Source organism: Phoca vitulina, unplaced genomic scaffold (assembly GCF_004348235.1).
Source record: "Phoca vitulina isolate PV1807 unplaced genomic scaffold, GSC_HSeal_1.0 scaffold6, whole genome shotgun sequence".
Lineage (NCBI taxonomy): Eukaryota > Metazoa > Chordata > Mammalia > Carnivora > Phocidae > Phoca > Phoca vitulina.
The window spans coordinates 59,415,019-59,433,125 of NW_022589709.1; the positions used below are offsets into that span (position 1 = coordinate 59,415,019).

General features: G+C 35.6%; 1 protein-coding gene across 1 annotated transcript in view; it reads right to left on the bottom strand.

Moving 5' to 3' along the window:
• The window catches only part of CWC27 (CWC27 spliceosome associated cyclophilin), a 192,489-nt gene that overhangs the window by 34,299 nt on the left and 140,083 nt on the right, over positions 1-18,107 (bottom strand). The gene's annotated exons all lie outside the window — the stretch shown is intronic.

Sequence of the window (18,107 nt, forward strand, 5' to 3'; positions counted from 1 at the left end):
CAAACTGAGGGTTCTAGAGGGGAGGGGGGTGGGGGGATGGGTTAATCTGGTGATGGGTATTAAAGAGGGGGCACATACTGAATGGAGCACTGGGTGTTATACACAAACAATGAATCATGGAACACTACATCAAAAACTAATGATGTAATGTAATTAACATAACATAATAAAATAAAATTTAAAAAAATAAATAAAAATATATGATGAGTATCAAATCATATGGCCATTCAAATATCATCTGATGTTTTAAAAGAGTAGTTAAATTTTAATTGTTAAATGTCAGTATTGATAAAATGTTGGAATTTTGCAACTATTTAAATTTATGATTTTAATAAAAAATGTTTTAAAGAATAATTCATCAAAAATAAAGGCCAATGTTCTTTTTTTTTAAAGATTTTATATATTTATTTGACAGAGAGAGACACAGTGAGAGAGGGAACACAAGCAGGGGGAGTGGGAGAGGGAGTAGCTGGCTTCCCACCGAGCAGGGAGCCCGATGCGGGACTCGATCCCAAGACCCTGGGATCATGACCTGAGCCGAAGGCAGACGCTTAATGACTGAGCCACCCAGGCGCCCCCCAGTGTTCATTAAAAAAAAAAAAAAAGATGTGCCTAAAATTTAGCACTGCTATTTTACATTCTTCTCCTGCTTTATAAGATACAATTGTTTGATATTGCTTGATTTTCCAATTACCTGCCACTTTTGTTCCTCGTTAAAGCAACAACAATAACAACAACTAATAAACAAGTTCAATTTGATGTCATCATAAGAAACAAATATATCCAACAAATAAGTCAGGACAGCTATCAGAAGCAGATCAAAGTAATTTTTACTAAGTTAGAAATTAGAATACCAATTTATAGACTTGATCCTGTAATACTTCCCTGTGAGGATTAGTTAACATCTGGGTTTATGGAGCACAGGTTTTGTCTCAAGAAAAAAGTACTAACATTTTATATTAACTTACATGCACACATAATAATGAAAATTTATGATTAAAAAAAAAAAACCAAAAACCAACAACCTATCTCTTCTTATCTTTGGCTGGCAAACCAAGATGAGCCAGATGTAATCAAGAATGCCAGTAATCGGGGTGCCTGGGTGGCTCAGTCGTTAAGTGTCTGCCTTTGGCTCAGGTCATGATCCCAGGGTCTTGGGATCGAGTCCCGCATTGGGCTCCCCGCTCAGTGGGAAGCCTGCTTCTCCCTCTCCCACTCCCCCCGCTTCTCCCTCTCCCACTCCCCCTGCTTGTGTTCCCTCTCTCGCTCTGTCAAAAAATAAAATCTTTAAAAAAAAAAAAAGAATGCTAGTAATCTTTCTTTTCAAGCCTTGGTTTATTGCTTACCTCTTTGTTACACAGTTTGAAGAATGTTATTAATGTGCGGTGTATTAACAGTCAGCCATTTTGTTCGAGATTTTCTAATGCAGTGACATTTGATGCGTAAACCCAACTGTGTGAAAAATCTGGCAACTATTCTATTTCATAACTAAGTATATCACATTAGTATAAATACTTCTCTTTACAATATGCTCAACTACGAATAATCACAGCACATTAATTTTTATTTTTATTTCTCAGCAGTATACTCTAAATAATTTCCTTAGTTTTATATTTCAGTTCATTAACTCTTTGTTTAGTTGTATCTAATCAGTTTTTAAGACAGAAACTGAGCCATTGATTTTAATAATTATATTTTTTATTTCTAGATATTCTTTTTGGTTATTCTTCAAATTCACCTGTTCTTTTAATAGTCTCAGTCTTTATTATGATATTTAGTCCTTAAAAAAATCTCCTTTAATTATTTAAAACACCTGTTATTTGTATCTTTCAGATTCTTCTTGGGGATCTTTCTGTTATGTCTTCTGACGCTCTTCCTAGGCTCATCATTTCTCTATGTGTTTTCTAATTTTTGATTTTGAGTTTATCTTTAGCTAGAGCTGCATCTCCATCATGCTCCATAGGAATCCTAGGCACCCAGGATTGTTTAAGAGTTTCTACAAAGAACTTTTGCATTTGTTTCTATCAGGCAATTGAGGGGTTCCAGTAGTCTAGAGCCATTTTTTTTTTTTTTCAAGTTAATTTCTTGGCTTAGGATTCCTATACCATATAGGGAGTGTATATTCAGACGTTGTAGCCATGCCTGGTAGAAGTTTAGGGTTTTGATTTTTTGAGAGACTTTTTTTTTTTATAATCTCCCCCACATATAGGTTTGAAACACGACAAGCTTCACTGTGGCCTTCCTGACCAGGTGGACAGTTTTTCTAGTTCCCATTTCTCTTGAGCCATGGCCACATCTCTGTCCAAGTCTGAGATTAAAATGCCCAGCTTCTAGCTAGTAGAGCCTACATCTGGTTCCAATACTCCCCTGGGCAACTATAATATCAGCTTGCCCACTTAATGCTCTGGTTTTGCTTCCCCTTTGTTTCTGGTACCTAGCACTTTTCTTTTTTTCTTACCTTCTCTCTCTGTCTCTCTGTTTCTCTCCCTTTCTTAAGCTTATCTAAGTATTTAAATTGGGCGGATCATATTTTATCCAGCATTTCTATATATTTGTAGGAGAAGGAAGGTCTGTGCTAACTCAGTCCATATTGCCAGAACAGGAAGTAGCACATTCATTTCTCATGTGCTTGAATCCCCCTGAATAAACAAAAATTGAATAAGTGACTGGATGATTTTAGAGACATAAAACTGGCTAATAAAATACACAAGGAGTTTGAAAAATTTAGTTTCTCTAAGTACAGACTGTTCTACTTTTACTTTTCTTATAAATCTCAATATGCAGTGGATGATAATTCATAAATAATAATGATGTAATATGATGACTATTTGTCATTAACTGAAATGTCTACAAAACATGCTAAATAAATAGGAATGAAGAGTGGTGGGAAAAAAGAGCATTTACCAAAGAGTATATGTCAGGCACCATGTTAAAGTGCTTTGATTTTCTATGAAGGATCCATAAACCGAATGAGAAAACAGGAATGGTAAAGCTGGGATTTGAGCCCAGATCTGTATGATACAAAAGGCCTACTGACTTTAGTTAAAACTTCAATCCAGAAAATAAAATTTTACCTAGTATCTCTCATATGTGGGCATTCTGAGAAATGGTGTAAAAGACATCTAAAACATAAATGATACAAACTTTGCATTCTATAATGTAGTCTAAAGGGTGAAACGAACCTAAAATATGTGAAAACAGTTAAGAAATCAAGCCATTGACTTTAAGCTTCAAATTGCTGATTCCTTAGAGGGCTTAAAGCTTACATATGTTATAGTGTTAGAATAAAGTATCTTAGCTTATTTCTGAGATAAAACTAGGTAATATATGTGAAAGGGCCTGGTGAAGAGAATGTCCAACATCACTATAATCATCAGTTTATCACTGGAGTATCAGTTCACTAGAGCACCAGAGCTAGAAGTTATCTTGAGGATCTTCTAATCTACCTTCTCAGTTTATAGGTGAGGTAACCAATGTTTAGGTAAGTGAAGTTACTCAGCCAGTCTCCCAGGGGGATCAGCAGCAGAGCCTGGGCTAAAACGTGTGTTCTGACTCTTAGTTCAGGTGACAAAGTTAAGTACTGCACTTCTGTCCCTGAATGTTATAAAGAATGCCTTTAACCCCTCCTCTAAGAGCTAGTCAGAAACAATCCTTGCTCCACTTGAATCTCTTCACTGTGAAACCTTTTTGTTCTGAACATAAAGGGATGATGACTACTCAACTGTGGTTACTTAGCTAATGAACCAATGGTATCCATCTACAAATCTCATTTTATAGATAAAGGGCTTATTCCTCCACTGTGTCAGGACCAGAGCTCAAGGAGCTTAACAGCTCCAAGGAGCTGTTACATTCATTCATTTTTTTTAAAAAAGCTTATTGAATAATCAGTATGTATCAGAAACTGTTAGTAAAGCTGCTTATAAATTATTTTAAATATATTGGGATCCAGTACTTCAAGGAAATTTTTGAAAAATTCCCATAATAAAAACTTTTGTACAAATAGAAGTAACGTTACTGCTAATAGTAAACAACATTTGAAAACAAAAGGGATACAAAGAACAAATAATACAATCAAGAAATGGGCAGAAGACATGAACAGACATTTTTCCAAAGAAGACATCCAAATGGCCAACAGACACATGAAAAAGTGCTCAACATCGCTCGGCATCAGGGAAATCCAAATCAAAACCTCAATGAGATACCACCTCACACCAGTCAGAATGGCTAAAATTAACAAGTCAGGAAACGACAGATGTTGGTGGGGATGCGGAGAAAGGGAAACCCTCCTACACTGTTGGTGGGAATGCAAGCTGGGGCAGCCACTCTGGAAAACAGTATGGAGGTTCCTTAAAAAGTTGAAAATAGAGCTACTGTATGACCTAGCAATTGCACTACCGGGTATTTACCCCAAAGATACAAATGTAGTGATCCGAAGGGGTACAAGCACCCCAATGTTTATAGCAGCAATGTCCACAATAGCCAAACTATGGAAAGAGCCAAGATGTCCATCGACAGATGAATGGATAAAGAAGATGTGGTATATATATACCGTGGAATATTATGTAGCCATCAAAAACACCCCCAAAATCTTGCCATTTGCAATGATGTGGATGGAACTAGAGGGTATTATGCTAAGCGAAATAAGTCATTCAGAGAAAGACAAGTATCATATGATCTCACTGATATGAGGAATTCTTAATCTCAGGAAACAAACTGAGGATTGCTGGAGTGGTGGGGGGTGGGAGGGATGGGGTGGCTGGGTAATGGACATTGGGGAGGGTATGTGATATGGTGAGCGCTATGAATTGTGTTAAGACTGATGAATCACAGACCTGTACCTCTGAAACAAATAATACATTATATGTTAAAAAAAAAAAAAAAAGAAGCTAGTAGGAAGGGAAAAATGTAGGGGGGGAAATCGGAGGGGGAGATGAACCATGGGAGACTATGGACTCTGAGAAACAAACTGAGGGTTTTAGAGCGGAGAGGGGTGGGGGAATGGGCTAGCCCGGTGATGGGTAGTAAGGAGGGCACATATTGAATGAAGCACTGGGTGTTATGCACAAACAATGAACCATGGAACACTACATCAAAAACTAATGATGTAATGTATGTTGACTAACATAACATGATAAAAAAAAAGAAAACAAAAGGCATAGACTTTAATGGATATCGAAAATATAAATGCTGGTGATACATAGTTGTATCTTATACTTTCTGGAAGCTAAAAAGTATGTGTTTTTGTTTTTTTTTAAATCAAATTTTATATACATCAGTTCTTAATTCTAGGAAAAGTACCAGACTTGAAAAGAGATATCCAAGATAGCTAGCATTTTAAGTACTCATTATGTGCCAGACACAAGTACCTGAATTACTTGGTTAATCCTGATAAACAACTGTATAAGGAAGGCATAGTATTAGCCCTATTTTGCTGATAAGGAAATTAAGGTAGTAAGAGGTTAAGTAACCTATCCAAGGGGCTATAAACATGAGAATATAAACCCATATAGTCTGGCCCTAAATGACAAGTTCTTAACCAGCTTGGTTATTTCTTCTTCATGTTTGACACACAAGAAAACTTAGAAAATACTCCAATTTGACATAAAAAGGCATCAGATCACCAGTTGGATGTGTCTGATGAAATAAAATCCTACCAAATAAAGGTTCTAAATTCCTCCCAGACCATAATAAATGGGAAATAGAGTTTGCCAAACAGTGGGTTTATGTAAATAATTTATATCTAGGAAGAATCCTTTATAACTTTTTCTTGATAATCCTTAATTAGTAATATTTTCCCCCTCATTTGAACCGTTAAACAGTTTAAGCACTCTGCCATGACTGCTTCTTTGTCTGTACCGCCCCCTTGGCTACACACACACACACACACACACACACACACGGCAGGGATTATGCCGTTTGGGGCCTAGCATATGCCTTGCATATAGTGTATACTCAATAAATAGTAGCTGAACGGACAAATGAACAATTTGATCATGTTTAGATTTTAAATTACAGCAGTGTCCATAGTTGCTTTATTGTTCTGGCTGGATAAAAGACTCTTTGAGGGACTTGTAGGGCCTTAGGGCCCTTAGCATACAAATATTTTTTCAACAGATAGTTGCTAAATTGAGTTACAGATAAATAATTTCTAACATATATTAAATAGTTAAAAGGAGTAGAAGTCAACTTTAAGGCAGCTACCTCTGATTTACTTGAACACTAAGCTTTCTGGGTAGAATCTCTATAAGGGTTGTAGCTTTACCATCTCCTTGAGGAGCTACTGGGGATAAACTATATATCCTCCCCCCAGTCAGAATGCCTATTTTTTGGTTTGTTTTATTAGGAAAATCCATTATGGAAATGACAATAATGGGGATATTCTTTGACATTAAGATGAGAACCTACATATACTTTTTATTTTCATTTTTCATAATTATAATCCATAGTATTTATTAAATGACAAGAGGTTAAATTTGTACTAATTTGGGGTTTAAAAAAAATTTTTTTTAAGTTTCTATTTATTTATTTGAGAGGGAGAGAGAACGAGCAATGGGGAGAAGCACAGGGAGAGAGAGTGAGAGAGAGAGAGAGAGAGAGAAGCAGACTCCCTACTGAGCAGGAAGCCTGATGCAGGGCTCGTTCCCAAGACCCAGAGATCATGACCTGAGCTGAAGGCAGACGCTTAACCGACTGAGCCACCCAGGCGCCCCTGTACTAATTTTGTTTTAAAGATAATTGAAAGTTGCTTAGATGATGTCTTCAAAAAGTGAATCAGAAGAGGGCGCCTGGGTGGCTCAGTCGTTTAGCGTCTGCCTTCGGCTCAGGTCACGATCCCAGGATCCTGGGATCGAGCCCCACATCACGTTCCTTGCTCGGCAGGGAAGCCTGCTTCTCCGTCTCCCACTCGTCCCCTGCTTGTGTTCCCTCTCTCACTGTCTCTCTCTCTCTCTGTCAAAAAATAAATAAAAATCTTAAAAAAAAAAAGTGAATCAGAAGAAAACTGGTCTCTTTATCCAATGAAACTGCTAAGATGAAAATTATTCACAATAAAGAAATTATTTATAGGGGTGTCTATATGCACATTACAAAGATTAGGCAGAAGTTTAGGGGAAGACTAGGCTGAAAGTTTAATTTCTTTCTGTACTAAGAACTAAAATAAGAAATCTATGATTTATTCATTTTATTTAACCACTTTTTATTTTCAGCATATCTTTTATGTTATAAATTGAACAATACTGGCTCCATCTGGTGGTCAAAATAAGCCTATAGTTCCATAAAAATAAGTCAAAAGTGGTTAAATAATTCAGGGACTACCTGAAGTATGCTTGAACACTGAACACTGGCATATGCTTCAACACTGAACAGTGATTAAATGGAATTCAGTCTACATTTACATGGACTTTTTCCTTTTCTTTCCCTGTTCATCTTAGCTTCATTGCTTATGTTATTTTAGGCTTAAAATAATCATCAAAATAAAATAATACAGAATATTTTCCTGTGTTTTTCTATTAGCTGATTTGAGAAATGTGAAGGTAACAAGTTATAATATAGTTAAATTAATCCAGACTTTTAGACTGTATTTCATTTTGGAATAAAAATACAAAAATACTTATTTTCATTGTCTGCATTTTGTGAATTTGACTATGATATGCCTTGGCGATGGTCAGCTTTTGTTGAATTTAATGGGAGTTTTTATGCTTCTTGGATTTTGATGTCTGTGTCCTTCCCCACATTAGGGAAGTTTTCAGCTATAATTTGTTTGAATAAACCTTCTGCCCATTTTTCTCTCTCCTCATGTTCTGGGACTCCTATGATATGAATGTTACTACATTTTAATAAGTCATTGAGTTTCCTAAGTCTACCTTTGTGATTCATTACTTTTCTTTCTCTCTTCTTTTCAGCTTCATTATTTTCCATAGTTGTATCTTATATATCACTGATTCACTCCTCTGATTTGTCCATCCTTATTTTTATGGCCTCCATTTGGGTTTGCATCTCAGTTATAGCATTTTTAATTTCAACCTGACTAGATTTTAGTTCTTTTATCTCTGCATAAAGATACTGATTTTCAGCTATATCTTCCATTAAACATTTCTAACAAGAGCAGCCTATGAATAAGTGAGAGTTCATATCTAGGGGTTCTGTATATTTATAATCTACTGGCTACTTAATCTCAATTTTTAAATTCACTATAAAAGGAGTATGCCCACAATCACAACACAAAATATTAGTACTAAGAAGTTCTTAGGCAGCAATAATCTGCTCCTTTACAGATGAAAAAACTGAGGTTCAGAGAGGGCAAATGATTGTGCTAAGCTTGAAATATCTTACAACTTCTGACAACTCAATGTTGTTTGCTCTCTACATACACTATTATGTGTACTTTCTCTTTGGAATGTGTAATCACCACAGATGTATTTCATTACAGTCTAATAATCACTTTGAAATTATATACATTTATACTACAGTGTGACCATTTATAAAATGGCATGACTCTCCAATATAGATTTAATTCTCTAATTAGGAGTTTTCTTAATTTTAATTTTTGTTATTTTATATTTTGTTATTTTATATCTTAAGTTATTAGAAATTTTTTAAAACTTGTTTTAATGCCCCAGTCCTATCCAAATACAAATTTTATCTTTTACTTTCCCAAGTATATTGCTTTGTTGAGTTTATAATTCAAATAGCAGTCATGTTGGTAGTAACTTATATAACAATACATAAATTAGTTACCACAAAGTATTATACTAAAAATCAATTAAAATTAATTAAATGAGCTTATCTAATAAATTAAGAGATGACGAGAACTTGTATCAGTAAAGACAGGTCCTGAACCCTAAACATGATATTGCTTTAAGTTACTAATACAATTTTTTATTATATAGACTCTATCTGAGAAGCTTTTTATCAGATGTTTCTCCATTTTTCTTAATAATGATCACAAGAAACAATTACAATATAAAAATGATTACTGAGAATTACCGAGGGACATGAATAGCTTTACTTCTGCAGGCTACAACTTTCCACCTGTCAGCTCTAGTCTGTTGTTTCTGTTCAAATTTACTTCATTCTTCCTCCCTTGGACCCTAGGACTAACACAAAGACTGACTGATGTTGCCCCCAGGTTTCTCAACAGAGCACACTTTGTACTTCTCCAGATGGTGTGACCCACAGTTCTTGCAGTTTGATGGCCATTTTGACAGCATCCCTATGTTGACCTGTCATTCTGGATATGGAAACTACAAATTTCATACTCTGTGTTGTAGCAATAAGAAAAAAAAATACAAAATTCTTCAAGATAAAAAGATTTCATGAAGCCAATCAGGGAGGATACTAAAGAAAATTGCTACCTAAAATTGCCTAAGGCTATGATTATCCTAGTAAATTAAATACTGCAGAATATCTGCATTTCTAATAGCACTTAAAGGAGAGTTCTATTGTTTTGTAGTAAATTTATGAGGTACTTTTCTCCAAGTAGTTGTAAGAGTTTACAGACCAGTTCAAAATAGTCCTTAAATACTTGCATGTGTGATACACATGGGCTTCTTTTTATCCCCTGTGTGACTGAGGCACTGAAGCAATAAAGTGGCTTCTAAAATATAAGTTAAGACCACTACTACTAGTACTATCACCACCTTTTAGGACCTAGCATGTCTGAGATATAGTACTAAGAACTCTGTGCCTGCTTTCTCACTCAATTCTTGTTTCTTGTAACAACAGAATGGGTATTATCGTCTCTATTTTATGCAAGAGTTAACAGGTTTAGAGAGGTTAAGTATCTTGCCCAAGGTTATATGGCTAATAAAGGATAGAGCAAGGATTTGAAATCAGGGCTGTCAGACTTCAAAGCCCATGCTGTTTCTATTCTATTACACTGCAAGCAGTTATGGGGATGATGGGGGGCAACAGTGTATATGGGAGTGAGTGAAACATAGATGGTTCCCAATGTTAAGGAGCTTATAGGCTGGAAAAGGGATAAGACAGTTATACTCTTTAACTGTGTGGTGTTACAAATGACATAAGAGAGGTCCTGATAAAGTACTTAGGAAATTCATGCAGAGGAGACAGAGGGAGAGTTGGGAGGAGGAAGTGGCAGCATAACTGGGTTGTAGGAGAAAGAAGATTAAGCCACAGCAGGTAGAAGAGACATCATAACCAAGCAGGAAGACAACGCAGAGTACAGGATGCACATGAGAAAGAGGAAAAATGTTCTGTGAAAGTGAAGAATGGGTGAATAAGATGGGGAATAAGGAAAATAAGAAAAATCTGATCATGCAAGTACCTTAGTGCTAGATTAATGAATTGGAACTTTATTTTGGTAAGTAACAAGTAGTCACAAGACATAACTTGCAGGTCTATAATGCAAGGAAATCATTTACAAGTATTTGCGAGCTTTTTGTAAAACTAAATGAAGTGTGTTGAACCACCCTAGATTGGTATGTTGTTTGAACTCATTTCTAAAAAAAAAAAAAATTAAAAGGTATTTTCTTATTATGATACTAGTTTGAGTTAGTTGGTAAAATGGAGGCTCAAGCTGCAAGTTTCCTGATGCCCACCCTCTCTTAATGAAAACAATGCCTTCCTCAGTAGTTCAGTGAAGAAGAGGACAAAGGCAAGTAAGTAAGAGAGAGAGAGAGAATGACTCCCAAAATCTTGCTGGGATTTTTCCCTAATTAGTTTAGGAAGGAACTTTGAAAAGTATCCTGGTAAAATTATTTTTCCATATCTATCAGAATAGTCTAACTTAAATGTGAAAGTATGTGCAATTACTTCAAAGTACCATGCCCAGTTGTTTCTGGCTGTGTTCACTGTCTCAGAATTTTTGAACCTGCCTAGACCATATTCTCTACTATAGGTACACTTATTCTGACTCAGATTTTACCCCTCTTCCTCAATCCCCATCTTAAATGATATCTCTAACACACTAAATTTTGAGATGAGGTGAGGGTAGGACAAAGGTTATCAAGTTATGCTTCATCTGAAGTTGACCTGTGTTCAGATATGCTTCCTGGAACCTGGGGTTGGAGTCTGAGTTGGATGGGGGTCACCTTGCTTAGTCTTACTGGTAATGCTATGAGCTGTAGGCTAGCCCTTAATCTGCTGATTCTGGCTTCCAGCTAATAGGTCATTTTGCTTGTGGCTTATTTTATTTTATTTTTTATTTGTTTTTTACTTTTCTTAAGGAAACAATGCTTTGCAGTTTTTCTTTTTTATTATGTTAATCACCATACGTGCGCTTTGCAGTTTTATAGTGGAAAGAATATTGGACAGAAGTTCTGACTGCTCAAATCTGTTTCAGTTAGGCTGAGTACTAAATGTCTTTAATCCTTTGGTTTCTTCATTGGCAAAATGTAAACTATAGGACTTGTTTAATTTACTTCTCAGGACTGTTAGAGAACTACATGTAAAGAGGCATGTGACAAGACTTTGTAAACTTCATATTATATAAATATGAGGTATTATTATTTGGCATTGACTATGGGGCACCGTATTTTGTGTCCATAAGCTACTTTATAGTTATGGCTCCCTTCAAAAGATTAAATCTCATTTCAAGAAGCAGGGAGTAGATATAATATTTTTCACTTTATTAACATATTTGTTTGAATAAAAATATTTCTGTATATTAAATCATATTTTCAAAGGCTCAATAAAATTTATAATTGGAAGAAATGTGGAAAATCCTTTTGTGAAGTGAATTATTAAAACTTAATTTATATTTCCATAAATTTGGATGTTTAAATGTAGCATTCTTATCATGATGTTTACCTATGAAACTGAATTTGTTTAAGAATAATCTGGGGTAGGGCACCTGGGTGGCTCAGTCAGTTAAGCGGCTGCCTTCGGCTAAGGTCATGATCCCAGGGTCCTGGGATCGAGTCCCACATCGGGCTCCCTGCTCAGCGGGGAGTCTCCTTCTCCCTCTCCCACTCCCCCTGCTTGTGTTCCCTCTCTCGCTGTGTTTCTGTCAAATAAATAAATAAAATCTTAAAAAAAAAAAAAAAGAATAATCTGGGGTGCCTGGCTGGCTCAGTCGGTGGAGCATATGACTCTTGATCTTGGGGTTGTGAGTTTGAGCCCCACACTGGGTGTAGAGATTACTTAAAAAAAATAAAATCTTAAAAAAAAAAAAAGAAGAAGCACTATCTGCTGGCATACGGTAGGATGGAAAATGCTCTGCTCTACTTATCCTCTACCTGTAGGATACTTGTATAAATAGTGCTTTCCATGTGCCACTCAGTAGTCTAAGTGCCTGATGCATGATAACTTATTTGAATATAACAGGGAAGGAGTTGCCACTGGAAAGACCTATCCCTTTGAAAAAAGCTGAAATTTGGAAAAGCGTGGGATGAGTGAATGCCAGTGAGCTCTGACTGAGACAGGTACCAAAGAGGGACCCAGGAATGTGAGTTCCTAGACGGTAGGAACTTTTCTGTTTTATTCACCATTTTATGTCTAGAGATTGAAACAGTGCTTATAAGTTTTCAGATACTTGACAAATATTATTTAAATGAATTAAGATGTCTTTTTAAAAGGAAGGTGATTTTTCAGAGGAAAATGGATTCCCAGAGAAAGTAATAGAAAGAGAGAGTGGGGAGAAGGAAGGAACAAAGCAGAGGAATCTGAATAACTGGACTTCCTTGTCCCAGACCTTGAAGAGCTGCAGTCACCAGGTGCCACCTTAAGCTTAATGCCTCTGAACATTTCTTTTGTGGTACCTGCAGCCAAAAAATGATCAGGAAACAATGGAAATATAATACTCATTAGGATGATATATCAACTAAAGTTAAAGTCTCTGAACTCTATATTACAAAAACATATGTGCTGGGGAAAGAAAAAAAGATATTTTTTTAAAGTGCCTGAGCTTTGAAATGGCATTAATTAATCTTTTCATAAAGAAGGATTATTGGGGTTTGTTTGCCTGATTAATTTCATAAGCTGAAATCATTACCTAAAGCAATCTTATATTTTTTCTTGGTGAAGTGAAAAATTTCTCACCCTCTTATTTTGGATTAGGACACGATTACAGACACATTCTCACTGATTAATTTTTTTTTTTTAAAAAAAACCTTTGGTTTAGTCACAAAACAAAGCCAACACATTGAATGGACTGGGTTCAATATTTGAGTTAGCAACTTCACATTCTATTCTCAGCTTTGTCACTCACTGAAGTGAAGGCTTGAGTTGCCTCACGAAAGCTTTGTCTCTATTGTCTTAAATGGTAAAATCATTATTAATTACTATTTCCTTTAAGGCATTTAATGTAGTAAATTAATTAACATGCTACACTGTTAAAATATCCAAGGCAGTAAAAGTATGGATAATAGAAAAATAAGCAAGCCAACCTTGAGAAATATTTCTGAGAAACTGAGTTGACTGGATTCTATCCCGGTAGTCTGCCTAACATCTTCACAAGATACCGCAGACCAGCAAGTCTTTGGCTGTAGTAAATATTGCAACCATTTTCTCTTTAACTACAATCAAATTGGTAAGAATAAACATAATTATTCTTCTATATATGCCTCATATGGCAACTTATCACAGTGTGGGATAAAGTGTAAAGGACTTCTCTATGGGTTTTGTGGGAGGTGAAGTACAAAGGACTTCTTTAGTTGTTTTTCTATCACAGACTCAGCAAGTCTCCTTATGTCACAGATTAATACTGCAAATAAGATGTTCAGAAATAAACCAGATAAAAGTGATAAAAAGGAAACTGATGCTGCTCACTCTTGGTTGGGATTATTTGAAAGGAAACCAAACTGTAAGGTTACTTCTAGAGAGAAAGTATAGTAATACAGTGTGTCCTATATCCTGCCAAATAATAACAATAAAAATAGGGACTTACATAGTATAATAAAACTTTTATTTGTTATTCTTTCTTAGGTGTTTGAAGAGTAAATAGATGTTGTCATTAAGCCTAAATTAATAGTAAGGGAGAGGGTAAAAATGACTGCATGAAAAATTCCATATCCTTTCCACTCTGTGTTTCACACACACAACTTGCAAGAAAAGAAAAGGTGCCAGGCTTTCTTTTATCTCCATGTGTTTGCATGCACTGTATCTATCCTCTGTCGGGAACACTTTCATTCAACTAACTTACTCACCTGAACCAGTAGCTTCAAAAATTTATAAAAGTTGAGAGGTTTTTAGTGTACAAAATGACCCATTTGAGAGGTAAAAAGAAAATATTAGAATGCTTTATTTATTTATTGGTAATACATTTATTTATTTATGTTTATATATTTATTTTTAAAGTGAGCTCTGTGCCCAACGTGGGGCTTGAACTCATGACCCTGAGATCAAGAGTCACATGCTTTACCAACTGAGCCAGCCAGGTACCCCAAGAATGTTATTTATATTTAAATTATTTTTTTGTTGTTGTATTATATATAGTATACAATATATGTGTTTGGTAATACCTACATATGAGTCATAAATACATTTGAAAATACATATTTTGGAAATGTTCACAATTTATTTTACAACCCAAATGTCCATCAGTTGACAAATAGATAAAATGTGGTATAGCCACATAAAAGGGAGTATCATTTAACTATAATGGGGAATGAAGTATTTGATACATACTACAACACAGATGAACCTTCAAAATATGCTAAGTGAAAGAAGCCAATCACATATGAAATGTCTAGAACAGAGAAATCTATAGAGACATAAAGTAGATTAGTGGTTACCGAGGGCTGGGGGAGCGGGAAGGGGAGACTGAGTCTGTAGGAGGAAATGGTAAAGGGTACAGGGTTTCCTTTAGAGATAATGAAAATGTTCTAAATTGACCGTGGTGATAGTTGAAGATATGTATGAATATACCAAAAATCACTGAATTGCACACTTTAAATGGGTGAATTGTCCAGTATGTGAAATTATCTCAATAACACTCTTTAAAATAAAATAAAAAACTTTATTCTGCAGGTGTAGTAAAACATTTTTGGAGACCAATGGTCTCAATACCTGATGATCCTACTTGGGTTTGTGTATCTAGAAAGATATGTTGCCATCTAGATTTAACTGAATTTCTTTTGCTCCCTCAAACCTTCATGAGAATATATACCATGTTGTATTAATAACATGTAGTAACATTGTAGTTTGTCTCTTTAACCTGCTAAATTACAAACCATATATCCTCACCCCACGTCATGGACTAAAATAATTTTCAGGTGGCTTAAGCAATTAAAGTAAAAGTAAAAAACAATGAAAGAACTCCAGGAAGATACAGATGAATATTTAAACCATCTTTTTTTTTTTTCAGAAACCTGGGGAACCTCAAAAAGTACTGAAACCCTGGGTTTCAGTTGCTGAGCTTTGGGATTTCCAGGTGATTCTAATGTACAGAAAAGCTTGGGAACCATTGGTGTAGTGATGAAGGAGAAATAAGAAAAGGCATCTTAGAGAAATGGCCTTAAACAGCAACTGAATATTGAGGCAATATTGCATACAGAAGGCATTCCAGGAAGAGGAAGTTGTGACAGCGAAGGCTGAGGTGGGAAATAGGCTTGTATGTAGAAAAGTTTAGCCTGTGCGGAGCATAGGATCCATGAGAGATGAGACTGGTGTGGCACGCAAAGTTTAGCTATGTAGGGCTTTGTATGGCATGCAAAGGATTTTATCCTGTAGGAAATGAGATGCCATTAAAGAATTTTATGAAGGGGATTGACACATGATCAAGTTTGTGTTTAAGAAAAGCCACACACAGAATGCATTGGCAGGATCTGAGATTAGCAACAGAGATCTGTTGGCAGCCTGTTAGCAGGTTGTTAAAATAGTCCAACAGAAAAATTGTGGCTAAAAGGGTCACGGTAGGACATAAGGCAAGAAACCTATAGGAAAGGGGTGGAGTTTGTTAAGAAAAATGTACAGAGAACAGATTTGTTTTGAGGATATTGTAGTCTTTTCAGATCTAAATCTAATTCTATTCACTCAAGAAAATATGCAAACACTAACCCCTCAATGACGTGATGAATTATGTTTTTCTCTAAAAATACATCTAGGTATCTAGACAATAAAACAGTATCCAAAATAATTCTCCCTGAGGTCTTGGATTTCACTTTCATTTTAGGAAATCTTTTTTTTTTTTTTTTAAAGATTTATTTATATTTTTGAGAGAGAAGGAGGGGAAAGGGCAGAGGGAGAAGGAGAGAGAGATTGCTCAAGCAGACTCTCCACTCAGCCCGGAGCCTGATGGGCTCAATCTCACAGCCCCGAGATCATGACCTGAGCTGAAATCAAGAGTCAGATGTTCAACCAACTGACCTACCCAGGTGCCCCCAGTTCAGGAAATCTTAAGAAATTTTTTATTTTCTAAGTAAGATAATACATTTCCCTGAGGTTATAGTTTCTATATTTCCCAAGGTTCTTAAAAGAAAAATTACATATAAAAGAAAAACTAAAAAACACCAAGTAAATAAAATTAAAGCTCTTTTGTAAGGTACTATAAGCTCTAAAGATTGGGTAAATCTTCCCAATCAGAAAGTCCTTCACCACATTAAAGCTAGTGGTTGTCAAGATCAAACTGTTACCTGGTCCTCATCAAAACTGGGTACTGCTCATGCTTTCTGACTTGTAGATTATTTTTTCTATGGAATCAAGGTTCTGCAAACTAGTGAACTCTTGGTACAGAAATGAAGATGTTACAAGGAGTGTGTCCTTTCCTCTAGGCAGCCTCATTTTTTCATTCCATCTCCCTCAGTGAAGCTTTCCTTTACTATAGCAGTTCTCACTGCTCTGAATGTCTCTAAATGTTATAGCTCATCTGTACACCAAAATTCAAGTAAGCACCTGAAATACTATTAATTATGAATACTGTTTAATTATGACTATTAGTTATTAATACAGTTTCAGTATTAAATATAAACTGCTTCCCATGAATTAGTCTTGTTCTACATAGCAGAGACCAGCTAATTTAGAACTAGAGAAAAACATTCTGTGGGTGTTGGGAGGGTTATTTAGCACAGTGCTATTAGACATTTATTCAAACCCAGTGGTTTTTTAACTCTGTACTGTGATGTAGCACAGGAAGTATTTTTTCATATTAACTCTACACACATACATGTTTGATATATAGCTAACATATAAAACTGTATGTAAGGTTAAACCATATGAAATTACTGACATTCTGTTTTGTTTACCTACAAAAATGGCAGTTTTATATTGTTCAACAAAATATAAAGAAAAAAAATTTCAAAATTTCATAAAAGAATATTTACCCTAGCCACATGTGATACATTCTATGTTTTCTGGTCTATGCCATTTAATTAAATAAAAATAATGTTGATTAAGATAAGCTACTGATTTTTATGATCCATCAGTGAACTACTGGCTACAGTTTGGAAAATCCTGCTCTAACCTCTAATCTGTAGTCTAAACTATCAGATAAAGGGACTCACAGAAGAGCAGAAGGTAAAGAGGAAGCAAGTAGTAAAGATGGTGCAAATGCTTGGAAACTCTGTGCCCTTAGCAGAACTGGCAAGGATCATACTAACTGGAAAGAATTCAGAGATTGAAGATTTTGACTGAATCTTTTCTGATTTGGCACAACTTAACTGATCACATCACACAAAATGTGATTCAACATAGCTGACTGATAGTGTTCAGAATGAGGGTTATTCCTTGGGACACAGTGATATTTTTGTTGTTGCTTTGTTTTGTTTTTATAGGTGATTCTGATGTTTGAAAACCACTCCTCTAATGTTGGGTAGAGGAGTGGTTCTCAAGGTGTGACCCTGAACCTAAAGCATCAGCAGCACCTGGGAGCTTATTTGAAATGCAAATTATCGGACCCCATCCCATACCTACTGAATCTGAAACTCTAGGGGTGAGGCTCAGTAATCACAGTGATGTGTTTTATAATGTTCTATCCCCAAAAACTTTACATGTAATGCCAGTTTTCTTTCCACGGAGAGAGGAAGTCCATAGGGAATATTTCTGTCTGACACTTGTTTTCTTCCTTTCTAGAAGATCATCATTATGCTAGATGAACTGAAACTTTCCATGCTGTTAACATTTTCTAAAAGTGAAGCTTACCCAGTTCTGTTAATAACTAGTGACACAATACAGATGATAACAGATTGTGGGCATACTGCTTATATTCTGAT